The following is a 21,605-nucleotide window of genomic DNA, read 5'->3' on the forward strand; positions in this document are numbered from 1 at the left end:
GGGGTATTTTGTTGGCTTTGAAGAAAGGGGCCACAGGCCCAGGAATGCAGGCAATTTCTAGAAACTGGAACAGCCCACGGAGCTAGTTTTTGAGCCTTCTCAAAGAACAAAGAACTGGTCCTGCTCAGAACTGTGAGATGATGAGTTCGAATTGTCCTAACCTCTGTGTTACATCAGAACGGGAACTAATGCGTTCACTTAACCAGAGTGGATGAGTTGAAATGCTGGCTTTGAGCCTTTCCTTCCTTCCTTCCTTCCTTCCTTCCTTCCTTCCTTCCTTCCTTCCTTCCTTCCTTCCTTCCTTCCTTCCTTCCTTCCTTCCTTCCTTCCTTCCTTTATTTCTTTCTTTCTTTTTCTCTCTCTCTCTTTCTTTTTTCTTTTTCTTTTTCTTTTTTTTTTTTTTGAGACAGGGTTTCTCTGTGTTGTTTTGATGCCTGCCCTGGATCTTACTCTGTAGCCCAGGCTTACCTCAAACTCACAGAGATCCACCTGGTTCTGCCTGCCGAGGGCTGGGATTAGAGGCCTCTGCGCCACCACCACCCGGCTGCCTTTTCTATTTTTATGAAGTCTATTTTTATAAAAATACAGCTTGGTCTTGCACACACCCCATCCTCTCCCTCCCTAAAGAAATTAGTATGGTGATTCAATAGTGATCATTTGCACATCTGTAATCCCAGCTCTTGGGAAGCAGAGGCAGGAGGATCACTGCAAGTTTAAGGCCAGCTTGGTCTACATATGAAGTACTAGGCCAGCCTGGTTTACACAGTATCAGGTCAACCAGTGCTACATGGTAACATTCCGTCTCAACAAAACAAAAATTTAATCTACCATAAACATATATTTTGTCTTGCTTCAAAAAAGCCCTGGGTAATAGGTAGCCCTCAGACGACTTGCATTTTCTTCTGTGTCTGAGGATTGTTTGTGTTGATATTAAAAGCTTTAGTCATAAATCTTTTAAGTTCTTGTGTGTGCACATGCCCATGTGTGTGGAGGTCAGGGGACTGCAGGTCCTTAATTATTCTCATTGAACCTAGCTGACTCGGCTAGGCTGGTTTCCTGTGAGCCCTGGGGACGACCCTCCAGGCTCCATCTCCCTGGCCGAGGCATTACAGGTGTGCATTGCTAGGGATCTGAACTCAGGTCCTTGAGATTGTGTGACAAGTGCTCTGTCTGTTGAGCGATCTCCCAGCTCCCCGGTACTTTATTTAAACATATTTCACTCAACAAATTCGTGTGCTAGACCTGGCCTTTCAGCTTCCGGTTGTGAAAATCTGCCCTGTGCCGGTCTATCTTCCATGTTGTTTGAAATGAGTCTAGTTTTGGGGTTTGTTTCTTAAACCAGTGTCCTACTTTTTGCATATTATGTAGTCTCATGTTTTCCTATGTCAAATGTTGATTCTGAGAACTTTTTTTTTTTTTTTTTTTTTTTTAATAACTGAACTTAGGCAAATTTCCTGTGTTTTTCATAGGATAGATTTCTAAACACAGCTGTGTGGTGGGCTTGGGCACAGTGTGGTTAGTTGTTTCCAGGAGGCTCGTACCTTCTACATCCATCATCCCCCCTCGCCAGGGCAGACTTCCACTTTTAGAGGCCTACTGTTGAGCAGCAGACACCGTGTGTGCTGCAGTCAAGGGGAGCAGTGCCTGGCGCTTCCTTCCCGCCCCCAGGGTGTTTGTTCTGGCCCAGGCCTCCAAACCTCAGGACTGAGCAGGCTCCGCTTGGCTGGAGGGTTGTGTGTGGAGCTTGCCTGATGGTATGAGGGTGGGAAAGCTTTGGAGCCTTTCCTGTGGCCGAGGCAGCCAGCCCGTCCTTTCTTTTAATCCACAAGTCAGGCCTGGTGAATAGATGCCTTCCCAGTCTCCTCACTGGGAGAGATCTGATGTGGAAGGAAGTCAGGCCATCCCAGGTGGGTGCAGGCATGAGGACTTAGATCCTCAGAACCTAAGTAAAACAGCTGGGTGTGGCTGGTACATGTTTGAAATCCTACCACTGGCGAGTGGAATCCAGATGGATTCCTGGGGCTTGCTGACCAGCCTCCCATCTCTCCAGGTGAGAGATCATGGCTTAAAGGAACCAGGTGGGTGGTTCCTGAGGAACAACACCTGAATTTGACATCTGGCTTTGACAGGCACACATTCACATGTCTAACTGTACATACGTGGACATGTGTGATGGCTAGTTTTACAAGGTTCTTTTTCATCACATTTTTATTTATTTGTGCATGTACATGCAAACATGCCATGGCACTTGTGAAGAGGTCAGAGGATGACTTGGGAATCTGTTTTCTCCTCCCACTGGGATCAAACTCAGGTCCTCAGGCTTAGTGGCAGGTCCCTTTACCTGCTGAGCCAAATCACTGGCCCCTGGGTGTAGTTTTAGTTGTCAACTTGACATCTGGAGCTACCTGGGAAGGGCATCTCAATGAGGGGTCTGTAGGTCGTCTGTGGTAGGCTGGCCTGAGGGCATTTTCTTAATTGGGCTAATTGAGGGGAAAGGCTCTCTCTGAAGGTGGGTGACACCTTTCATAGGCTGGGCCCAGCCCTGAATGAAAAGGAGAGTGAGCCCAGTGTGACCTTCTGGAGCTAAGGTGTCCTCACATGGAGGGACCATGACAGGGATCTGTAAACTAAAGTAAACCTGTCCTTCCCTGAGGTGCCTTTCATCTCAGCAGCAAAACAGAGACTAAGACAATACCATGGATATGAGCACACACAGAGAATGGTGTGAACACACACACAGAGTAAGGATACTATAGGTGTGAGCACACACACAGAGTAAGGCTAGAGTGACTTTCTGATGGGGACATAGTTCCAGCGTCAGGGCTGTGCAGAGTTGCCAAGCAGAGATGACTGGAGTGGATGGTTACTTGTTTGTTCTTGCCGCTTTGGCCCCAGTGGCTCCCAGGAGAAGCTTAATAGCTGTATGCTAGCTCCCTCCTGCCTCCCTGCCTCCTCCTCAGGCTCAGCCCCAAGCATCTTCTCTGTCCCTCAAACTACCACCGAACTTTTATTTTTTTTAATAATAATATTAACTTATTATCCATGTGTGTGTGTCTGTGTGTGTGTGTCTGTGTATGCATGTGTGAGTGTGTTTGTATGTGTGTGTGTGCATGCCTGCATGAGTGTGCTCACACATGCATGTGTGTAGGTGTCAAGGTGCTCATGAGGAGATCAGAGAATAAATTAGGGAAGTCATTTTTCTCTTTCCACTTCAGTGGGTCCTGGGGATTGAACTCAGGTCTTCAGGCTTCAAGGCCAGTGACTTTACCTGATGAGTCATCTTGCCAGCCCCACTGTGTTTTTGTTAGAGGAATCTATAGATTTTTATTGATCCTAATTTTTTACATATATACAGTGCATTTTGATCATAACTACCCTCATCCCTTGTCCTACTTTTTCCAGGCCTCCCCCACCACGTCCCTTTCAACTTCATGTTCTCTTCTGTTTTTTTTTTTTTTGTTTTGTTTTTCTTCATTTTCATTTCTTTTTTTTTGTTTTGTTTTATTTATTTATTTATTTATTTATTTATTTATTTATTTATTTATTTATTTATTTTTCCATCACAGGCAATTTATTTTGTTCTATTCATTCACAGTTAATACAGAAAATATCATTTTCATTTCTTAAAACAAAAAGCCTCACGGAGACTTCATCCTGTACCACGTGACTCACTCATCAGTGCACAGTTCAGCATCTGGTAGTGAGTCCAGAGCTCTGCAGACATGACCGTAGTCAATTTTAGGATATTTTTAATCCCTCCCTCTTGAAGTCCCATACCTCTGCTGTCACTTCTCCTTCTCTGTCTCGGCCACAGGTCTTTCTAATGTATCTAACCACGGTGGATGTTTCACATAAGGAAATCATCCAGCATGTGACCTTTCTCGCCTGGCTTCTTTCACTTAGCACCATGCTCCTGAACCTATTCCCTTCATAGCCTGCATCTCTTCCCCTTCAAGGCTGAATACTGTTCCCCGCTGTGGGCCATGTGTTACCCATGCATTCAACAGTTGATGGACATGAAGGCCATTTCCTGTTTTGGGTCACCAGGAGTGATGCTGATGCAAACACATGTGTTCAAGTTTGACGTGAATTTATATGTTTTTGCTTCTCTTGGCCTCATACTTACGAGTAAAATTGCTATGCCATTCGTAACCTGCTTGAATCATTTAAGCCATACTTCATGCAACTTTTCAGAACAGTCATCCATTTTTGCCTTCTCTTTAGCTACGTCTGGGGGTTCCAACTTCACCATATCCTTGCTAGCACTTGCTACTAACTTATTTTTGACGATAGCTGTCCTAGGAGGGTGATGCTGTGTCCCACTGTGGTTCTGACTTGCATTTCACTGATGGCTGTTGGTTGTTCTGTTGTAAGTACAGTTTGTTCTGGTAGCTAGACTTGCCACCAAGCCTGTCATCTGTCATCCCAGCTGCCCAGAAGGCTGAGGCAGGAGGCTCACCAGGTCAGGCTTGCCTGGGCTACAGAGTGAGTTCAAGGCCAGCCTGGAGAACTGAGTGATAGCCTATCTAAAAAATTATGAGGGCTAGGCCGGTTCAGTGAGAGGACCTGACTCAAAAGAACGGAAAAAAAAAAAAAATAAGGGGGAGAAGCTACTAAAGAACACATCCTAGCATCAGTCATTGGTCTCCACATGAATCTTCACAGACAAGCACCCCTAACCCTCCCTCCCCCGACGAAGCATGTACCACACTCCTTTACAGATACATTTTAAAAAGGGCTGGGGATGTAGCTCAGTGGCACAGTGCTTTCCTAGCATGTTCTGAGCCCTGGAGGGTGGGATGGGGGTTCAATCCTGAGTCCTGTGTGCACCCTAAATGAAATGATTATATGACTTTGAGCGAACAGTCTATAACTAACTACTGCTTACAGTGGGGGAGATCATGTTTTTACTTTAACCTTCCTGGGCCCCAGCACAGCCATCTTGCACAGACACGGTCCTGGCGATGGAGTTGGTGAGAACATTCTGGAAAGGTGAGCACCAAGCACATGGACCTGAACATGGAACCGTGAAACGTGACTTCTGGGCTGGGGAGAGGCCTCAGTGGGTGGAGCGCTTGCTACACAAACACGAGGAGCCAAGCTTGGTCCCCAGCACCCTCTGGGCACAGTAGCCTGTTTTCCCAGTGTCCCTGTGCTGAGATGGGAGGCGAGGACAGGAGAATCCCTAGCAGCTCACCGACAGTCCGGCCTCGGAGTGCACCGAGAACAAGAGACTCTTCAAGGGGGAAGGCCGGGACCAAGGCCGGAGGTTGTCCTCTGACATCTGCCCATAGAGGGTGGGGCAGAGAGAGGGACAGAATGTGGGTCCTTGCTGGGGTCCAGAGTAGTTCTCGTCTTTACCCGCCTCTCTTTCTTCTTTTGTTCAGTGCTGGGAGTTAGGCTCAGTCTTACATTTGCCAGGCAAATGCTCTGCTTCTGAGCAACATCCAGCCCTTACACCTGCCCTTTTAGGACAAAAGAACCTCTGTGTGTGTGTGTGTGTGTGTGCGCGTGCATGCGTGCGTGTGTGCATGTGCGTGCGTGCGTGCGTGCGTGTGTGTGTGTGTGTGTGTGTGTGTGTGTGTGTGTGTGTTTAGGGATGGAACTGGGGGTCTTTCGGTTGGCAGCTGCTTGAACGTTGAGCTGTGCCCTCAGCCCCAAAGGTGCAGTGTTTACAGACGGCAGCTTACCTTTGCTCGGTACGTGTTCAACTTTGGATGTCACAGGGGGAGGTGTGGCATAGACCTGCCCCATGTCACGCTTGGTGCTTCAGCCCAGGGTGTCTGTGTTTAGTGACCATATGCACCTCACATCTGTGTGATCCTAGATGTCTCCCCATTTCCTAACGGCCCCCCAGCTCCTCTGTCTGCCATCTGATCAGCAGTCCATGAGAAGATCATAGAAAGGGTGTGCCACAGCAATGCCCACACTAAGACTAGGGCACGCTGAAAGTGTTGATGGAGCAGCTGCTGTGTGCCAGCCTCCCTCTGGGCACCTGTAACCAGGAGGTGTGTACACATATTCTCCAGTAGTGTCCAGCCATCACTACCGGCCTGTGACTCGTACCCATTTTACTGATCCAAAAAGTGATCTCGGGGGACCAGACAGTGTCACCAGGCTCTTTGGGGAATGGCATCAGACAGTTGTCCCTAGTCACCTTGTACCCCAAACCTTTAGATTAAGAGCTAGAGAGAAGATAAGCTCCAGGCTGGGATAGAATGTTGACAAAACACAGCCCACAAAGGACGTGTATCCAAAACAAGAAGCTTCAAAACTCAACAGAGGACAGGGAACCCAGTTAAAAGTGGGCCACAGAGCTGAACCCTCCCTGTCCTCATCCACCTGCCTGTCTTCCATCCTGTTGAAGCCACATGCGGCTGCTTCTGGGCCAGCAGTGTTCAGATGACCCCAGTGCAGGCCATGTGTGCCGCTTAAAAACTGCTAGTTAACACATTTAGAACAAGGTAAGAAGTAATGGATGAAACTAAATATGTTCTATTTAATTCAGTATAGCTGAAGTGTTGTTTTAGCATATATACTATAATTAATAAAGCATCAAATAAAAATTATTTTGTTATTTTGTGTGTATGAGTTCTTTTGCTGTGTGTGTGTATGTGCACCATGTGTATGCCTGGTGCCTGCTGAGGTCAGAAGAGGGTATCAGATATACTGAGACTAGTTACAGATGGTAACAGATGAGCCATTAGGTGGGTGCTGGGAATTGAACCAGGGACTCTGCAAGAGCAGCAAATGCTATTAACCATCGTACCAACTCTTCGGCCTTGAGACATTTAAACATCTTTAACAATCTTTATTTATTTTATGTGTATGAGTGTTTTGTCTGCACGTGTGACTGTGCACCACATGCATGCCCAGTGTTCATGGAGGTCAGAAGATCCCCTGGAACTGGACTTGTAAATGGTTGTCTTCTACCGTGTAGGCGCTGAGAACCCAACCTGGGTCCTCTGCAAGAGTAGCAGGGACTCTCAACCACTGGGCCATCTCTCCAGTTCCATTAAAGAGATGTTTTACAATATTGTTTTTGCTGTGACTTCTTCAAAATCCACTGATTTTGTTTGTTTTTGAGACAGGAGACTAACTTTTTAACCCATGATGGCATGAAACCCAGTATTCTTCCTCTGCCTTCTTAGTGCTGGGATTACAGACATGTGTTATCATACCTAGTCTGTGTGTGTGTGTGTGTGTGTGTGTGTGTGTGTGTGTGTGTGTGTGAGAGAGAGAGAGAGAGAGAGAGAGAGAGAGAGAGAGAGAGAGAGAGAGAGAGCGAGAGAGCTAGGAGCTGAAGTCTTTAAAAATATTTATGTATGTATGTATGTATGTATGTATGTATGTATGTATGTATCTATCTATCTATCTATCTATTTATTTATTTATTTATTTATTTATTTATTTGGGTTTTGAGACAGGGTTTCTCTGTGTAGCCCTGCCTGTCTTGGAACTCACTCTGTAGACCAGGCTCAAACTCAGGATCCTAAACTCAGAGATCCACCTGCCTCTGCCTCCTGAGTGACTGGGATTAAAGGAGTGTGCCACCACCACCCCACCCCACACCACTTTATTTTTTTTTTAATAAATATAATCACATTTTGTTAACAAAAACTTTTTACATTTTAATACATGTGGAATTTCGCATCTAAGCAAAATGATGACACTTTCCAAATTTACCATTTACACAAGTTGTTACAGAGTAACAAATTAACTACATTGATTTTTTTTTTTAAGTTATCTATAAAATGTTTGGCTTTCTTTAACATTTCTCTGAACATGTAAAAATGTTAATTGTAGTTTTTGATCAAATCTACCAATCTGAAATATTTCTACTTTGGAGACAGGGTCTCTCACTTAGCGTGGCTCTCACTTAATTGGCTGGGCTGGCTGGCCGGCAATGCTCACAGACCCCTGTGTTTCTGCCTCCCCAGCACTGGATGACAAGCACGGGCCACCGTGCCTGACTTTGTATGTGTGTTCTGAGACTCAAGCTCAGCTCCTCACCCTTGTATAGCTAGTCTTTTACCAGCTGAGCCTTCTTTCCGGCCATTGGCACGGTGTGAGCATGTGTGGGTGTGTGGACACTTGGGGTTGTCAGGTGTCAGTCGCTCTCCACTGTATGTGCTGAGGCAGGGTCTCTCTCTGAACCTGGAGCTCGCCATTTTGATTAGTCTGAGCAGCTGGCTTGCTCTGCTCTGGGATTACAGGAGGCCTGCCTGACCCCTGGGCTTTTGTATTGGTTCTAGGGATCTGACTCTGGTCTGCATACTTGTTTAGAGAGCACTTTACCCAATGAGCCGTCCCCCAGGCATCTCCCCAGATGCCAGTGTGTGTGTGTGTGTGTGTGTGTGTGTGTGTGTGTGTGTGTTTGTCTATATCACATAGCAGTTGTCTCAATTCAGACCAATTCTCTGTAGCCTCCCGTGGTGAGTACCAGAGTGGGTGGCACAGTTCCAGAAGGTGGCCCCATTCCTGCTTTCCATCACCTGTTCCTTGTTCGCCATGCTGTGTGGTGGTAGTTGCTATGGTGATTACAGGCCACTCTAAACTCCACAGGTCAGATGTGGATACATGTGTATGGCTCAACCACCACTAGCTTCTTCTCTCGGGAAGGTGGGATGTGCATCTGTCTGGAGGTTGTGCCATCTGTTAGGGTACCTGCCTTGGATTTAGGTGTCGTTCTAGTGCACTGGTTGTTGATGATAGCATCCATTCCAGCCGGTTATGTAGGACAGTCTGCAGGCACAGGGCTCAGCTCCCAGCTTGTCTTGTGAGTGATGACGGCGTAGTTTGTGTGTCTATGCAGAGAAATAGAATGCAGAAGGGGGATCTTGAGGGCTGGTGTTTGGAGTCTGGATGGCTCCACTGAGTACCGGCATTCACCTCACTCTGCTTCCTGAACGCAGACATGATTGTGACCAGCCACCTTAAGTTCTTCTCCATGATGTAAAGACAGCCTGTACTTCTAAAGTGTGAGCCAAAGCCAACCCATGCTTCCTTTAGTTGCCTTTATTGGGGATTTTTCCCCCTACAACACTGAGAAAAGTAATGAACACAATGTGTGTTTTCTGTTCTTTTAAGCACATGCTTGGCACTGGACTTGCTGGGATGTATGAGGACCTTGGCCTTCACCTTTGGAGGGACAACCAGGGCAGGATGTCAGAGGGGCTGCATCACGTTCATTCTCAAGGAGCCTCTGGCTAGTCTAGATTTCCCCTTAACCTTACAGGGAGGGAGGGAACCCATGCTGCTCTGAGGTTAGAATTCACAGAAGAAAGAGGCGGGAGGGTACTGCATGCAGGGCAGGGGGGAGGGGCCGTGTTCCCAAACTGAGTCCTAGCCCTGCTGCCTACTGTTTGGCTTTGATGGAGCCCCATGCAGGCCTCTGCCCCCCACTCTGTGACATGGATAGTTGTGAGTCTCCCGGGAGGTGAAGAGAGGAAAATATTCCATCCAATGCAGTTTGCTTTGAGGACCTGTGAGAGCCGCCTTGTCTCTCTGAGCCATTTGGGCAGGTGGAGGTTTTTGTCTTACAGTCACGCATAGACCAGTTTGGCATTAAATTTGTTATGTAGCCAAGGATGCCCTTGAGCTTCCTGATCATCCTGTCTCTACCTCCCGAGTGCTAGGATTAAAAGCTCATGTCACACACAGTGTATGCCGTTCTGGGGTTGAACCCAGCACTGTGTGTATGCTGAGCATGTGCTGTACCAGTCACTGGCCTGGCGGGTTGGTGTTGCGGCCGCAGACGGAAGCCCGTTGGTGCCCGTCCTTGTCCCATCAGCACACAGGTATGCTCAGGCCGCTTGGCGCCAACATCAAGTGCTCTGATCGAGGTGTCCCCTCGGCTGGGGCTTAGGGAAGGCTACAAGCTTGGGGAGTTGGTGCCATAGCTGGGGGGAGCTTGAAAGATGGGGACCCAGCCCCCTCCCCCTCAGTCTATGTGACTGGTGTCTATTCAGTTCTGGCTCCCAGGATTCCCACGGTGAGTGTGGGGGGTAATGGTCTATACCACCCCTTCTTGCAGCCACGTTTCCTTTCCTGCCTCCCTGAGTCACTCCCCTTACCCTGGTACCTGAGATTCTGTCCAGGAAAATCATTCATGAGCCGCCTTGCCCCCACACCACCCTGCGTCAGGGACTACGTGGCCCAGGGTGGGGCTTTCTTGTCCCTGGAGGGTGTGTGCCTGTGTGCGTGCACACGTGTGTGCGTTTGCTGAGACTTTTCCTCTGGGCATCTTTGTGGACTGTCGTCTGTGCACTTGGTAATTGTAAATGTTGTTTGTAAGCCTTGAGCAAGCAGCTGGTGCGTCTGCGGCATCCGTGGTGGTTCATAGGAAGCTGGGACCATCCTCACATGTGCCCAGCAACATCCTGCCTTACTTGGGCCCTTGGACCACTAACTGAGCCCTCTTCCGAGTTTCTTTAGTGCCGCCTTTTCTGAAGTTTTTGTGCTTTTTGGTGATTTAGCTGTTTACAGTTTTACATTATCTGTGTGCCTATGTATAGTTTGGGGGACTCAGTTCTCTCTGCCACCGTGTGGGTCCCTGGGAATGAAACACAGGCTTGGGGACAAGTGTCACTCATTACCAGCTGTGCCGTCTTGATCCATTTCTTGTTTTTCTTTTAAATTACGTTAATTAATTAATTTGTGCATGTGTGTTGGTGCAAGCATGCCGTAGTGTTTCGGAGGTTGGAGGATAACTTGAAGGGGTCAATTCAATTCTCTGGGTTCTGGAGAGCGAACTCAAGGTGTCAGTCTGGGCAGTGAGTCTCTTCTAACCACTAGGCTATCCCACCACCAGTCCCAGTTTTGCTGTTTAAAGTGCTCCAAGCACAGTGCCTTCCTCTGCCATTTCTCCAGTCCTTCTTTACGGTGCTCACGTAGCCGCTGAATAACCACCGCTTCCTCACCAAGGAGCTAAGAACTGTTCGGGATGGATGGAAGGAGACATGGTGCTTATATGGTTTATGTTACTCCTCATTGGTGACGAGCAAGCAGACGCTGGCTGGCCACCACTCAGATGAGTGCAACATAGTGAAAATGAGGGTGATTCCTGCTGCTTTAGGGGGACCCTGAGAAGTTTTTTGTTTGTTTGTTTTCAAGATGGGGTTTCTCTGTGTAGTTTTGGAGCCTGTCCTGGATCTCACCCTGTAGACCAGGCTGGCCTGGAACTCACAGAGATCTGCCTGGCTCTGCCTCCGGTGTGCTGGGAATAAAGGCGTGCGCCACCGCCGACCGGCTCCCTTCAAGGTTTTGTACCTTTCTCAGGAAAGCATCAGCAAAGGGGTGGCACAGAGTGGTACCCACCTCATGTGTTGGTAGGAAAACCAGAGGCCTGGTGTGTGAACCATTGGGCTCAGCACTCCAACTGATCTCTGCTGGTGTCAGGACCATTGTTAGGGGATGGTTTTGCTTCTCTGGGGTCCAGGGCAAGGCCAGTGTCCATGTCAGTAACCCCGGAAAAGAACATGTTCTTGGGTCTGGAAACAAATTGGGGACGGCATCGATTTTCTTTGGCAATACAGCAAAACCCATCAAATGACAGGCTCAGAAAGCCCCCTTAGTGGGCGAGGATTTCAGGCGGGCTTGATGGACAGGTGTGTCTGGGCCTCAACTGGTGTTGACCGAAGCCTGTCACCCAGACACAGTCTGCTGAAGGCTGGGGTGGAGGATATGTAAGAGCAGAAGGTACGGGTCATTCTGCCATGTCATCTCAGTCAAAACTAACCTCAAGGCTGGTTCCCACAGTGTAGACCGTGGTAGCCAGGAGCAGCTCACCGGGCCTTGGCCTCAGAGTATTGGGCTGTCTAGAAGACAGCTCTCAGGCCCTTCATGATAGGAGTGTGTGCCTGTAGTGGTGGCCGGGGTGTCTTGTTCTTTACGTGGCCCCTCCCTCTGTGGCAGTTCAGTGAACTTTCCCACATGGTAGGCTCAAGGACACAAGCTCCTAGGGAGAAGACAGAGGGCCTCAAGGTTTCTTGAGGTCTGGTTCTGATTTAAACAGTTTCACTTTTGTCTTATCCTCTTAATGGCCAAAGTGGGTCACTAAGCCGAGGAGTGCAAATGGAGTCGTTTTGGTGGACGGAGCTGGGGAGGTCCCAGCCTTGTCCTGTGTTTCACTGACTCGTGGTGGCCTCCTTGACCACTGCTGACCTGGGAGGTGCTGTCCACCCCCTCTTGTGGGGCTTTGAGGTGGTCTTGGATCCCATTTGTTGTTGCCACAGCCTCAGGAAGAAAGTTGGTAAGAGACATTTCCAGGCCTCAGCTGCTCTGGGAGACCCTGTGGCATACGTGGAGCAGCTAAGGAGGCATTGTGAGTCCTTTGTCTCACACATAGTCTTGTTGTCACTTTTTATTTTTTATTTTAGAGTTTTCATACAATATATTTGGATTCTATTTCTCCCTCCCCAAATTCCTCCCAAATCCTCCTCCCCTCCCTACCCACCCAACTCTTTCTTTCTCTCTCTTTGAAACAAAAAACCCAAAGTGCTTTTTTTAAAATTATTTTCTTTTAATGTGATGCACGTGTTTCTATGAATGGGTGCATATGCTTGTGCTATGGCTGGCAGGACACACACACTCACACTCACACTCACCCGCACACGCACACGCACACGCACACGCACACACACATGCACCCCTTCCGCCCTCCTGGTGTTCACTGTTGCTTTCCACCGTATCCTCACTGAACCAGGAGCTGTGGTTTGGTGGCTAAGCTGGCTGGCCAGCGAGTCCCCATGGTCCTTCTGTGTGTGTCCCTTACCCCATCTGCCTTCCAGGGCTAAGGTTACAGGGGGTGGTCATGCCTGGCTTCTCACATCGACTCTGCAGATGAGACCTCAGGTCCTCATACCCATGGAGTCATCGCCCCAGACCCTTTGTTCTGAGACAGGATCTCATTGTCCCAGGCAGTTTTTTTTTTTTTTTTTTTTTTTTTGGTTTTTCGAGACAGGGTTTCTCTCTGTAGCTTTGAGCCTTTCCTGGAACTCACTCTGTAGCCCAGGCTGGCCTTGAACTCACAAAGATCCACCTGCCTCTGCCTCCTGAGTGCTGGGATTAAAGGCTTGCACCACCACCGCCCCCCAGGCAGGTTTTGAAAGTGTTAGGATCATGTTGAATTTCTGATTCTCCTGCCTCTTCCTCCCTAGTGCTGGGATGACAGGCGTGTGCACTGCCATGCCCCGTTTATGGGGTGCTGGGGGTCGAATCTGGGGTCTTGTGCATGCTAGGCAAGTCCTCTACCAACTGAGCCATAGCCTCAGCCCTTTTCACCTGTTTGCTGAGAACGCATTGTGTGTTGGGCCGAGGCAGGTAAGCCTTGCTGGAGAGTTGGTCTTGTGACTCTGTGTCTTGGGGAGGGGGCAACATGAGCTCTAGAAGCTGAGAGGAAAGGGAAGTCCCACGTTGGGAGAGAAGGAGCAGGAGGGAGCTGGCTGTCGTCTCCTCTCTGGTCCTTCCTCTCATGGGACCGAGGCTCTGACACTTCCTCTCTGTGGCTGGCATGCCTAGTCTGCTCGTTGAGGGTTGCAACACCTGCTTCTCAGGGCTGTTGTGGGGACCCGGGGGTTTCTGTGCTCAGCTATTGCCACAGTCCCCTGAGCCTCAAGACTCCTCATCAGGGAGACCCTTTCTGTCCAGGAGGGCCCAAGGCTCAGTTGCTTCTCACTTCCAGGCCCTTGCCTGGCTCCCCTTTGTCTCTTTTCTTCTCTTTGGGATTTGGTCATGCTATGATCACACATCTGTAAGGGCAGTTAGGGTCTCCCTCCTTCGGTCAGCCCTTGGAAGGGGTCGTTTGTTGTGTTTGTTATTCCAAGGCCTTACAGGATGACCAGCACATTCCAGGCCCATGATATACACTGAGTAGGTGGAGGCCATATCCCTTGCCCCCCGACCCCTGGCCTCAGGGACACCTATCTGCTGAAGTGAAGTGGAACTCTATGTGTTCAACAAGGTCTATGTTTCTAGAAGCTTCTGTGGCCTGGACAAAAGCCAGGCCAGAGCCAACTATCCGGGAACACCCTTCCTCAGATGTGGCAGGCTTGGTTGGAGCTGTGGGTAGAGGAAATGTTTAGAATAGGTTGTGTGAGGATGCCCTTGTCTTGAGTTTCCATGGAAACTATGGGCTGCCCAACCCATCTCCCTGGCTCAGGGGAGCAAGGAGGAGGAGAGGAGCATCATGGGAGTTAGTATATAAGTGGCTTTTGATTGTGAGACACAATTCTTTTTTTTTCTTTGTTTTCATGTGTATGTGTGTTGTATATGAGTATGTATGAGCGCTCATGTGGTGTAGGCATGTGTACATGTGTGTGTAAGTTCATGTGGAGGCCCAAAGTTGGTGTTGAGAATCAACCTCAGCCACTTGTCCTTGAACTCTCAGATGTAGACCAGCTAATAGAGTGGAGGTGGTCTTCTCCGTTGCTGGGCAGCACTCCACTGCCTGATTACACACTCCTGATGGGTAACCCTGGGCATGCCACCGTCCCCTTCTGTAAAACGAGGGGACCGTGTTAACCCCTTTTTCAGATTGCTGTGTGGGCGAGGTGAGTTAAGATGTGAGGAACCAGATTGTGCACAGCCAGGCATGGTGCACACACTAAATGAGAGACCGCCGTGGATAGCAGCGGAATGGCTTTTATCTATGGCTGTGTAGCAAACCACTCCAGCCTGTGGTGGGGGTGTTCGAGAAGCTAGGCCCTTCAGGTAAAGGTTGCAAGCAATGTGACAATTCACTCCGCTCCCCGCTGCCAGGGGCTCGAAGGAGCCTGACTACTGTTACATCGCATGGCTCACGTGTTCTTTAACCGGCCCCATTCCCCTACTCTGTCACATAGCCCCTCTCTCCTACTTTGACCATGTAGCACATGTTAACTAAGCCTGCTTCCTGGTGGTGCAAGACCTCGGCTTCACTCAGAGACCTTTAAAAGTAGTCACCCTGCTTCCCCCCCTCCACCCCCCAGAGGCAGAAATTCTCTTCTCGAGCCCTCCTTATTGACGGTTGTAGGCACCCAGAAATCTCTTCCCTGAGTGGTGCTTCAACCCAGCGCCTCTTGGTCTTGAATTCCCCCTCCTTCTCCTTCCCTAAAACCTAACGGGAGGATGTTGGACAGCAGTGGGTAGGAACAGGATGGCGGCGCTGTGAACTTGGAGGTACACAGCCTTTCGGGGAGGGCTCAGCTGCTGTTCCTCTTGGTCACAGGTTCACAGGTGGCCACTGCCTCTTCTGAGATGGCTGCCTTTCGTTTTGATCCGGGTCCTGGGCTTCTGATGGGCTCGATGAGGCTTTCCCAGCCGCTCTGCACCCTGCCCTTGCTGGGCTGGCCCTCCAGCCCTTCATTTGAGCCTCAGGAAGTGGCTGTGTAGAAAAAGGCAGGGGTTGGGGAGCTTTGGGTCACTGGTGCACAAAGCCCCAGAATAGAACATTTTCTAAGTCACCAAGCCAGTGGGGGCAGCGGCAAACGCTTTGCATAAGTTCCTACCCAGAAGGAAAGGTTGTACTGCAAACAAGTTTTTTTGGAGCAAAAAAAAAAAAAAAAAAACCCCCAAGAGATTTGAAAGGATCCAAGTGTCTGGTTCAGAGAATCACAAAATGAGAGCCGGAGAGGCTCAGGTTCAAATCCCTGACCTATCATTTGCAAGCTGCGTCCCTCGGGTCAGGCTCCTTACCTTCTCTGAGCCGCAATGATGAGGAAGATGAGGGTAGACCTTCCGGCATGTATGAAGTGCAGCTTATACTGCACTTGACACATGGCAGAGACACCCCCACGGCACATCTCTGTCTTTCTTCCGTTTTTTTTCTTTCCTCTTCCGTGGTCCCGAACTTGTACTCTGTTCCACGTAGCTTCATCAGTGGGGTCGGCAGGGAGGGGGTGGGACTGAATCCTGGATTTTTCTGGGAAGATACACCCAAAGCCTTCCCCTCCCCCGCAGGTCACCGGGAGGGAGAGTGTAGGCATGGGGATGACCTCCATAACCTCCTCCTCCCAAACCCCAGAAACCTGTGGAGCTGGGATGTTCCTTGGCATGGGAGACTGCCGGTGCAATAAAGTGAGGCAGGCTGAGCTGGGAAAGGATTCTGGGTAGGTTCGGTGTGTTCAAGAGGCCTGGTGACAAGCAGATCAGGTGAGCACAGGGCCATGGCATGGGGACAGGAGCAGAAGGTGGAGCAGAGCATGGGTAGAAACGGGCTGTGTGTTACTGTATCTGGATGGGGCTGGGGTTTTGTAGCTCGGCTGGCAGAATGCTTGTTTCTCACCCAGGAAGAAGGGAAGGCCCAGAGCACCAGTCTCCGGCGCCTCAGGGAGTAGGCGGGCTCTGAGCCCCCTTGATTTCAACCCGGTGAGATGACTTCCGCCTGGGCACTGGTTCCTGGGCACTGGTTCCTGGGAACTGGTTCCTGTGCTGAAGCAGAAAACACTGAGCTGGTTCAATGCTTGCTCGGTAGCTTGATGGCTGGTCGCTTCTCGGTATTTCTGCCCCCGGCCTCCCCAGACATGATTAGTCTGACCTCTGAGGCCAAGGTGTCTGGTGTTCTGAGGGTGGCCTTGTAGGCGGGCTTTTATGGCCACGTGGGTTAAGCTAGCATCTGCTGTAGGGCTGTTTCTTTTGGCTGGTGGCAGCCACCTCCCCATCTGGCCAGGCTCTGCATTGTTATGCCTGCCACCCCCTGCCTTTTCCAGGGTAGGGGTGGGGGCAGGGTGCTCTTAAGGCAGCACCTCCCTTCCTTTGCCCTGTGGCATGGGTGTGGTGGCGAATGTCTGTAATCCCAACACGAGGGACTTTGAGGCCAGTCTGGGCCCCATAGTGAGTTTAGGCTAGCCTGGGCTATAGAATGAGACCTAGTTGACAAAAGAAGGGTTGGGGCTGGGGAGCTGGCTCAGTGGGCAAAGTGCTTGCCATGAAAACGTCAGGACCGGAGTTTGAGTCCCCAGCACCTCCATGGGTGTTGGAGGGACAGGCCTGCCTGTAAATCAGGTGCTCTGAAGGCAGGGTGGGGTCCTCAGGGCGAGCTGCTGGCTAGACTATCTGTGCTTCTGGGCTCTGTGTTCCTCTGAGAGATCGTGCCTCAGTAAGGTAGCGAGTGACCGAGGAAGACTCCTGACATCAGTTGTTTGGATGCACAAACACACACACACACACACACACACACACACACACACACACACACACATACACACACACAGGAGCGGGGGAGGGGCCTGGAGATGGCCCAGTGGGTCAAGTGTTTACTGTCCAAGCATGAGTACCTGAGCTCAGGTCCCAGCACCCACATAACAAAAGCCGGTCACAGTGGCACAGGTCTGTAAACCGAGCACTGAGGGGTTAAAGACAGGAGGATTCTGGGGGCTTGCTGCCTAACCAGTGACAGATCCTGCCTCAGAAACTAAAGTGGTGGCGCATGCCTTTAATCCCCAGCACTCGGGAGGCAGAGGTAGGCAGATCTCTGTGAGTTCAAGGCCAGCCTGGGCTACAGAGTGAGTTCCAGGAAAGCCAGGGCTGCACAGAGAAGTCCTGTCTTGGAAAAAACCAAACCAAAACAACAACAACACAAACCAGAAACTAGGGTGGGAAGTGGCTGACGAAGATAGTGGAAGTGGGCCTCTGGTTGCCACACGCTCACGTGTGAGCATGTGTGTGTGCACAGACATGCATGTACTCTACGTACTGACATACAAGCACACACACACACACAGAGATAAAAAACAAAATAAAAAGGCTCTTATTTTTGCCTCCTGGAGGTGTGAGCCTCGGAAAGCCCCCTACTTCTGCAGAAGAGACGGGCCTGGATTGGGGGGAAAAGTCCAGCTGTGGCCCACGAGTCTTTGCTATGACTGTGTTGGGCTGGGCCGTGACCCTCTGTGTGTTTCTGACATGCCACACTGTGAGTTCCAGCACACTGCAGGAACTGGATTCTCACACACAGAAGGGACAGAATTAAAGAGCAACACAGAACCCAGGGGACAGCCCTTGCTGGGGGCACCTCTCAGGCTGCCATCTGGAGTCCTTCCCCCTCCTTGTCCTTTTCTATGACATCATCTTTTATTAGTGAAAATCTTTAGGCAGAGCACTCATCTCCAAGGCCGTTGCAGTGGTGGTTAAGGTGAAGATCCTGAGCTGGGGTCATTGTCCTGGAAAGTCACAGGGTCGTGAAGAAGAGACATGTAAAGACGTTGGCTTTGAAGAAGGCAAAAGTAGCCATGGGCCAAAGAAGGAGAAGCGCCATCCCTGCTTTGAAAGGCTTCAGCCAGATTACACTGCACAGTACCGTCTTTAAACCCCTCTCAGGGGATCTTAGATAAGGCTTATACCTTTTTTTTTTTTTTTTTTTTTTTTTGAGGCAGGGTCTCTAGTCTAGCCTCAAACCCCTTAATGTAGCCTAGGGTGACCTTGAACTTGTGATCCTCCTGCCTCCACCTCCAGACTGCTGGGATTACAGGTGTGTGTCACTACACCTGGTGTATACAGGGCTGGGGACTGAACCCAAGGCTTTGTGCATGCTAGGTAGATGCTCCACCAACTGAGTTACAGCCCCAGGGCAGCCTTGGAGAACCCTTGCTCGTCTTTCAAGCTCAATTCTGGGGCTGGGGCGGAGCTCAGTGGTTGAGCCCAAGCCCTTGCTTGGCTCCTGAGCTCAAAGTTCCGGACTCCACCCCCCCCCCCCCCCCGCCCCCGAGCTCTAGAGTGAAAAAGAGGGGAGTCTCAAGAGGCAAACTTCTTGTTATCTGCTCCCAGCTCTGCTTGCCTGTGTTTGACACCTCATGTGCCTCAGTTTCCTTGTGGGTGTGGTGGGAATCATAACAACATTTATCTTTTTTTTGGGGGGGGGATTGAAACGCACGCATTACCACATGAGAAGTAGTTGGAAGAGTGTACATCTGCTCACTCAGGTGGCATGGCAGGAGTTGGGTGAGACACGCTACGCTGTTCAGTACCAAACATCATGATAGGTGAAACTGCTTATTAACCATATCCTTAGTCCTTGAAACATCCTGATGCCTTTTGAGGAGTCCACCCATTTTACAGATTGAACTGAGTGTCAAAAGGCAGTAGGTGCTTCCTGAAGTCACTCAGTGAGGAGAACCTTGGCCGTGGTTCTCTAGGGTGACTCTGGAGGCAGTCAGGGACAATCTGGAGCAACGTGAGTTTCCCAGAGGCTGTCTTCCACCTCCTTTTCCAGTATTTCCACTCTCCTGCCTGGTCAGACACTGGTCCACAGGGCGTTTGGCTCTGAGCATGTCTGGATCTCCCCCCCCCCCCCAGCTGCTCCGAGGCATCTCCTCCCGTCCTGTCTTCTGGATTTGTTGCATGTGCTTGCATTGCAGCAGGGGTTGCATTTCACCTGCTGACTTGGTGCTGAAGGAAGACCCACCGGGCTTTTCCATCCTAAGTGGGAAGGGGCCCAGTGAATTCAAGCCCAGTTTAGTCATACAGGCTCCGTGCTTTAGAGCTTGGCCTCTCCCTGTAGGGACAAAGTTGTGTTCAGACCTTGGAACAAGACTTCGAATTGAAAAAGCCCCGAGGAGAGTGGGTTGCAGCCAGGGGACAGATGACTTCAAACCCAAGCTTCCAGGTGGGACCTGCCGGGTCACGGCATGCCTTCTAGAGAGTAGACGTCATGCCTTCCGCAGCAGGTGCAGGCTCCACAGGCCCGTGGCTGGGACCACAGGTCAATAACGTGAGATCTCACCCTTCAAGTGTCGGTTAAACAAATAGACCACCAATGTCGTGACCTAAGGGACACATCAGCAGCCACTGTGGCTCACAAGCTGCAGGCTGTTCCAGGCAGCTGAGCACTTTCACAGCTCTGAACAGCTGGGCGAGCTGGCTCTTCCTCCGCTTTTTTCATCCACAGTGTCGATCTGTGTGGCCTTGTTTGGTGGTGGTGGCAGCGGCGGTGGCAGCAGTGGCGACAGTGGTGGTGGGGTCCTAGGAAGACATCTGAAGTTATAAAACTCACTTTCCTTCCATAGATGCTTTTCTATGCCAGTCCTGTAGAGTTAGCTGTGAAGGCTGAACAGCAGCTTCAGAGTGCCTGGTGAACATTCGAGAATATTGAAGCCACGCAGTAAAAATGAATCTCCTTCCCCTTAGCGTGTGTTCTTTTCTTCTTATGAGTTGTTAAATTTCAGAGAACTAAAAAGGGTGCAGAAGGAACTGAGAGAGAGAGCAGAGCTCTGGGGCTTGTCACTAGAGACCTGTTTGCAGGATGACATTTCATGCTAGGCAGGGATCCAGATGGCTAGCCCACTGTTTTGGGCCTGTGTGTATTTGTTTTGTTTAGGCATACCTGGCTTTGGTCAGGAGATACACTTTGGCAGGTGTAGAGGGGACATAAGAGAAAGCTTGTGTGTTCTAGCAGCTGTCAAGGCCCTGTGACCAGAGAGTGTTCGCTGGCTTTTCCAAAACAAAGCAGGGCAACAAAGGCAGAGTGAACCGCGGGAACAGTGGGTGGAAATGTGGTCCAGGAGATGCGAGTATTTGGTCAGCATAAGGAAAAAGCTTATGTGTTAATCTTTCTTGCCATCTTAAGCCCTAAAAAAATATTTGAAGCATCGTATTTAAGTGTTCAGTATAATGATTAATTATAGGATGAGCTAACACAGGGCCATCACTCAATCTAGGCTGGGGCGTGGCCAGAAGGCACCATGGCTGCTGTTCTGAGTACCTGCCTCTCTCCCTAGCTGGTCCCATCTTCTTCTCTTCCCTCCTTCCCCTCCCTTTCTTCTCCCCTTACTGAGACAGGGTCCTCTTACACACCCTATGGTGTCCTCTTTCACAGCCTAGGATCCCCTTGAACTTCTGACCCTCCCGTCCCTGCCTTCTGAGTGCTGGGATGACAGGCTTGGGCCAGCACACCCTGCTTTATGAGTGCTGGGGATCAAACCCAGGGCTTCATGGACTCTCGGCACTGACCGAGCATCATCTCCAGGCCCTGTTCACTCCGTCTTACCATCCGAACACACAGGGTTTCGCCTTCCTTTGTACGCTGCTTGGGACATTTTACCAATCCTGCTGATGCCAGTAATTTACTATGTCCTTTTTGGTTGCTGCATAATGCCCCATGGTGGGGAGGACCCTGGCGGTATTCTCTGTTCATCCTCTGCTGTCAGTCAGCTGCTTCTGTTTACTTAGTCTCTGCAAACCCTGGAGCCAAGGTCTTGTTTCTGCTCTGTGAGATATCGGCTTCCCATCACGTTCAGTGTCAGTGGGAGGGGCTTCTTTCTTTCTCCAAATCCTAGAAGTAAGAAGTATTTAGAGTTGATTTGGAAAAAATATAATCTCTTGCAGGTGTATACACACACTCAGAAGCTTTTTTAAAGTAATGTATTTATTTTTATTGTATGAACATGGATTGATGTTTTGCCTGCATGTATGTCTGTGTGAGGTGCCAGATCCTCTGGAATTGGAGGTATAGAATGTTGTGAGCTACTATGTGGGTGCTGGGAATTGAACCCCGGTCCTCTGAAAGAGCAGCCAGTGTTCTTAACCACTGGGCCATCTCTCTAGCTCCTATACACTCACATACTTAAATAGGAATATTTTGGGGGTGATGATGGTGGTAGTTTTATTTATATTTAAAATTACTGTTGTTAGTG

At 49.8% G+C, this 21,605-nt stretch overlaps 1 protein-coding gene across 2 annotated transcripts in view; it reads left to right on the top strand.

Moving 5' to 3' along the window:
- The window catches only part of Plcg2 (phospholipase C gamma 2), a 145,528-nt gene that overhangs the window by 20,211 nt on the left and 103,712 nt on the right, over positions 1-21,605 (top strand). Inside the window, exon 1 of one of the 2 annotated variants that reach the window (XM_076572192.1) lies at positions 6,357-6,464. The exons of the other annotated variant lie outside the window; for it this stretch is intronic. The gene's annotated coding sequence lies outside the window, so the exon portion shown is untranslated. Of the gene's footprint in view, positions 1-6,356; positions 6,465-21,605 lie in introns of those variants that run through there. 2 annotated transcript variants of the gene reach the window in all.

This window comes from Peromyscus maniculatus, chromosome 5 (assembly GCF_049852395.1).
Source record: "Peromyscus maniculatus bairdii isolate BWxNUB_F1_BW_parent chromosome 5, HU_Pman_BW_mat_3.1, whole genome shotgun sequence".
Lineage (NCBI taxonomy): Eukaryota > Metazoa > Chordata > Mammalia > Rodentia > Cricetidae > Peromyscus > Peromyscus maniculatus.